We start from the raw sequence: 5,456 nt of genomic DNA on the forward strand, positions 1-5,456 counted from the left end.
CCCCGCGCCCGCCCGTCCCACTCCCTCGCACAGTCCCGCGCCCGCTCGCCTCCTCAACCTCCCACCCAGGTTGTCAAAATAATTCCTCACCAAGCCCTGCCGCAGCGGACCCCCAAACCCCTGGACGGAAACAAAGCCAATACGTCAATGTTTACTTCCGGTTCTCAGCGCTTCCCAGCAGCCACCGCGGGACACATGCGCAGTAACAACTCTTTGGGTCTCAGGATCCCGAGACGTTTGTCTCGCGAGATCTCGAGTTTTGCACCCTTCCCACTCCCTCGAATCAGTAGTCCACGCAGTAGTGATATTTTTTTCAAAACCCTAGTTTGTTATATCACGTCCCACCCCCAAGCTTAAAACCCTCCAATGCGACGTCGTCCAAGAGAAAAATCATGCCAGCTCTAGAGGTCATTTTAAACATTCCAGTAGCCATATTAAGACAATAGAAACAGGTAAGATTACCTTTGCAATATTTTATTTATCTCAATATATCCAGCATATCATTTCGCCATAAGAAAAAAAATAAAAAGTCTTTAGAATCTGATACTTTAAAAACAACTGGAGATAGAGTCCTGATCTGACTGGACCCATGTCCGAGGCTCAGGATGGTGGCTTCCTTCAAGGTCCCTGTTCCCTCCTCAGCTTGGCGTTTGTCTCCCCGATGAGGATATATTTAAGAATTGGAAGCTTTCGACCCATTTTCCGGAGTTCTTCAGCCGTATCTTCCCTTCCCCATGCCCCTCCCACTTCCTCCAAATTAATTGCAGTTTCAACCTTTCCCAGAAATGTAATCTCATGCAGTCTGGAATTTCTCATCAAGCATATCAAGGAAAAGAAGACTTGAACTTTTAAAGACTTAGGAAAAGAGATTTATTTGGGCACATCTGAGGACATTGCCTGAGAGCAGAGTTCAGGGATATTTATATAGGCCGGGAGAGGGGGGAACAAAGAAGAATATAGCTATGCATCAGCTGTTTTAGTTACACATAGTCAAGGAGTAGTGGCTTTTTATCAGGTGGAGAGAATATACAGATAAGGAAGGGCCATTCAGCACTGGAATCTGGAGCCATGGGAAGGGTTCTGGAAGCAGTTATGTTTATATTTTTATCAGGATGTAGAAAGAACAGTCGCTGCCTTCTACAACCATTTCTCTTTTTAATGGATACTGTTGGAAAGGATATGTGGCGTGGTTAGGAATTTTCTGTTCCTTTGGTTACTGATCAAGTCCCAGCAGCAGCTTAGACATCCTTTCCTTCCTCCAGCACCAGTAAGGTTGTCTGTCACAAGGGCCCTGTTCATCCACGATCCCCACAGAGAGTCCATCTGCATGATAAAAATCCTCCCCTTCTTCCTCCAGCGTCCCCCTCCCCCTTAAAAAAAAAGATGTCCTGGTCCCCAAACAAACCGTTCATTTTTTGTTAATATCTCCTTGCTCCATCCTTCTTCCTATAAAAACCTCCCCAATGCTCTTATAGTTGTTAGATGGGATGCTGCCTGCTGGGTTCCAGCCCCAGCAGGTCCAGGGGTCCCCAAAGGTGTGGACGGAGTCGGCGAAGAAGTAATGACACAGAGGTAGCGTTCAGGTGATCATCATAGCCGGGTTCTCTTGTCAGCGTCTCCAGCCAGGTTCTATAGCCAGTTCTCCAGCCAAGTTTGGTCTAGGATCTCCAGCCAGGTTCTGTAGCCATGTTCTCTTGCTAGGTTCTCCAGCCAGGTTCGGTCGCCAGGTTCTGTAGCCAGGTTCTTCAGCCAGGTTCTGTCTAGGTGCTCCAACCAAGTTCTGTAGCCAGGTTCTGTCCAGGATCTTTTGCCATGTTCTCTTGCTAGGTTCTGTCTCTAGGTTCTGTGTCTAGGTTCTGTGGCCAGGTTCTCTCGCTAGGTTCTGTGTGTAGGTTCTCTTGTTACATCTGTATTTATACCAGTTGATTCCAATCCTATCAATCTCTATTCCAAAGGTTAGGGTGTTTCTGATCGCCATTCCAGGGAGTAAAGATTATGTAGCTTAAGCGTGATTGTTCGTAGTTAAAGTGATTAACTACCCGCCTGGCACTTAGTTAAGGGATTTTATTCCCTCCCTAACTTCAGGGAAAAATCCCTACCTGGGGAAACAACCTTTCTCAGAGAGGTGACCTTGCTTAAAACACATAGCGCTAAGGGGAGCAAACATATTAAGAACAGTATGCTAATATACGCCAGGTCCCTTGAAACATATGCTGTGCAGATGTTTCTTTCCTGCAGCGACTGTGTCAAGCAGCAAGGATGGACCGGCTTCCAGCAGCTGCCCAATCCACGAATCATTTAATGAAGCCAATTAGATCTTCAAATTTACTCAGTTGAATTTTTTATTTTTTGTCCGATCTGTTCTGGTCACATTTAAATTCCCCCCCCCCCCAGATAACCTATATTCCTTTAAAAGGTAAAAGTGAAAATAGCTAACATTCTTACCTCAATAACATAGCCCATTACAATGTCATGTTTTTCTTATTAAGAATTTGCAGTGTCTAGAGTTTAGGAATGTAAATGTTTTGATTCTACAGGGCAATAGATGAAGGAATGGAAAGTGTCAGAGACTAGCCTGACAGTCTACGAAGCACTCACACTTGTTTTTTATCTTCTTAAAACATTTACTGGAATTTACTTGGAATCGTTGAGGACTATTAAGTTCAAATCACTAGGCGCAAGCCAGGGAGCTCATCTCCCAGAGGAATCGTAGAATGTGCTGGACAAGCCAGAAGAATCTTATGTGAGGTTTGGGTTCCTCCCTGGAGGACTGATTCTGAGGAGGATTTAAGGAAGCAGTTCTGGAAGGTCGCTGCTTGTCAAATCGGGATTAGTCTACACTGGGGTTGCTTAGGATGTAAGTACCCTTATGAGATGAGGGCGGTGTCAATTGGATAGCCCACTAATCGTTGGAATAACAAAGTGGGTCTGCGGCTCATTAGTAAGGAAACAGTGGTCACTCCAAGAGGAGGTGATTATGGCATTTTCAGTTACTGAATGACCTTGGGAGACAGTGCTTCCTGTTGTAAGGGGAAGACTTACCCTAGGGCAGCGGTTCTCAACCTGTGGGTCACGACCCCCTTGGGGGTGAAACGACCCTTTCACAGGGGTCGCCTAAGACCATCAGAAAACACATATATAATTACATATTGTTTTTGTGATTAATCACTATGCTTTAATTATGTTCAATTTGTAACAATGAAATTGGGGTCATCACAACATGAGGAACTGTATTAAAAGGTCGCGGCATTAGGAAGGTTGAGAACCACTGCGCTAGGGAAATATAAACCTTGCAACCAAAAACCTTGGGGGAAAGAACCCCCACTTGGAAGTTGTATGTGGTGTATGGATTTGGTTTTAAAAATCAACACTTGTGTGTCGTTGATATAATATGGAGCTGAGATATGTAGAAAGTGATACAGGGAGAAAATAAGGGAAGGGGTGGGGATTCAAAAGAAAAAGGACAGGACATAGAAGGGGTAATAAAAGTATGCATATTTTTTTAAAAATATGTTTTTATTGATTTCAGAGAGGAAGGGAGAGGGAGAAACATCAATGATGAGAGAGAATCATTGATTGGCTGCCTTCTGCATGCCCCCTACTGGGGATTGAGCCCACAACCCGGGTGCCGGAAGCCGGTCCATCCTTGCTGCTTGACACAGTCGCTGCAGGAAAGAAACATCTGCCGACCGAACCTGGCTGGAGAACCTAAACCGAACCTGGCTGGAGAACCTAGCGAGAGAACATGGCTACAGAACCTGGCTGGAGAACCTAGCAAGAAAACATGGACACAGAACTTGGCTGGAGATTGTGTCTAGAGATCCTGGCAAGGCTGCTGATCAACTGAACGCTGTCTCCGTGTTATTCCTTTTTTGCCGACTCCGTCCACACCTTTGGGGACCCCTGGACCTGCTGGGGCTGGACCCCGGCACCCGGGCATGTGCCTTTGTCTGGAATCGAACCCAGGACCCTTCAGTCTGCAGGCCGAGGCTCTATCCACTGAGTCAAACTAGCTAGGGCTATACGTTTTTTAATTAATTAACTAACTTATTTATTTATTTTGGCTTCTCTCTTTTCTTCACCTTCTTGAGTTAGGATCCTTTCTTCTTTTTAAAAAATATATTGATTTTGGAGTGGAAGGGAGAGGGAGAAAGAGATAGAAACATCAATGATGAAAGAGAATCATTGATCATCTGCCTCCTGCATGCACCCCACTGGGAATCGAGCCCGCAACTAGGGCATGTGCCCTTGATGGGAATCGAACCCCGGACCCTTCACTCCGCAGGGTGAGGCTCTATTCACTGAGCCAAACCAGCTAGGGCTAGGATCCTTTCTTCTTGATGTGTTAAACAGCATTCAATAATTATTTGTTTAGTGAATGAATCATTCCGTGGTCAATTTTGGTCCTGAAATGCCAGGGAAGAGCCGATGAGCTGGCATATATTGAGAACCATATCTAGTCCCTATTATAGAATTTTTAAGGAAGCCTGAATTATGTATTCATTAGGATCATTATTTTGTTCCTAAGCCAGAGATTTCCGTTGCAGTACTAGAAACAGCATCCTAGCCTGAAATATTGAGGAAAGGCCTTCAGTGAGGGAATAAGCAGCCCATTCTTAATCACAAGCATAGCAGAATGACTCAAATATTGCTGTTTGATCTATCGGTACTTATATTTTTTCTTAACTTTTAATTCTGCTCTGCTAGTGTTCTTTAGACCTAATGGGCTGTTTCCCCACTTGACTATGTATGTATTTTTTTATATCTCTAATTGAAATACAACTGTTGGTTATGTATCCATTTTTCCTCAGTTATTTTCCTGAAGACTATATAATGCCTTTTCTCCAGGATACCTCTTCTTTTTGAATTTGATCTGGTGTATTTACTCTCTGGACAAATAGTTGATTAGTTGAAGACTTTAGGCAAATAGTTCAGCTGCCACTTCGCCTTGACTTTTTGAACCTCACAATCTTTTCATTTAAAAACGCCTTGGCCCCTCCAGTGTCTCAGGAAAAACAAAACAAAACTCTGTATCTTAATATCATAACAAATGGTGACCATATTCACTCCCCTTCTATCTGTTAGTAAAAAACACACCTAAAAGTCCATTATTAAAGTGTCACGTGGTTTGATTTTTTTTTGTCTTCCCAAGAAACAAGCTGTAATCTTCTTGGGGGAAAAAGCTTTCGGGGCGGAGCCTGAGGAATGTAGGTTCTTCCCATTGGTTCTTCCTGGGAGTCTCCACCCGCTCCAGTCCCGCCCACTTTGCGGGTGAGCCAATAGGAACTTGAGTTGTGGTTCAAACGCCGGACCGGGCGCGACCGCTGAAGGCTGAATCCTGGGAGATTTTGACTGTGGATCCTAACGTGGGTGAATGGAGAGGTCGCGAGTGGTCGGGCGGGGACGGGGACGGGTGGGGAGGGTGGTGGTCTGGTGAAGAAAAAGAAAAAGGCGTG

General features: G+C 44.8%; 2 protein-coding genes across 4 annotated transcripts in view; one reads left to right on the top strand and one right to left on the bottom strand.

Annotated features, from left to right (window-relative positions):
* SLU7 (SLU7 homolog, splicing factor) overlaps window positions 1-183 on the bottom strand; it is a 13,354-nt gene extending 13,171 nt beyond the window's left edge. Inside the window, exon 1 of the mRNA XM_006766317.2 lies at window positions 91-183. The gene's annotated coding sequence lies outside the window, so the exon portion shown is untranslated. The remainder of the gene's footprint in view (window positions 1-90) is intronic.
* Window positions 184-300: 117 nt separating this feature from the next.
* PTTG1 (pituitary tumor-transforming 1) overlaps window positions 301-5,456 on the top strand; it is a 12,063-nt gene continuing 6,907 nt past the window's right edge. The window contains exon 1 of one of the 3 annotated variants that reach the window (XM_015565652.1): window positions 301-452. The gene's annotated coding sequence lies outside the window, so the exon portion shown is untranslated. Of the gene's footprint in view, window positions 453-5,283; window positions 5,383-5,456 lie in introns of those variants that run through there. The other 2 variants (XM_006766318.2, XM_015565653.1) reach the window with 2 other exon arrangements.

The sequence above is a fragment of the Myotis davidii genome, unplaced genomic scaffold (genome assembly GCF_000327345.1).
Source record: "Myotis davidii unplaced genomic scaffold, ASM32734v1 scaffold18, whole genome shotgun sequence".
In the NCBI taxonomy this organism is placed as follows: Eukaryota; Metazoa; Chordata; class Mammalia; order Chiroptera; family Vespertilionidae; genus Myotis; species Myotis davidii.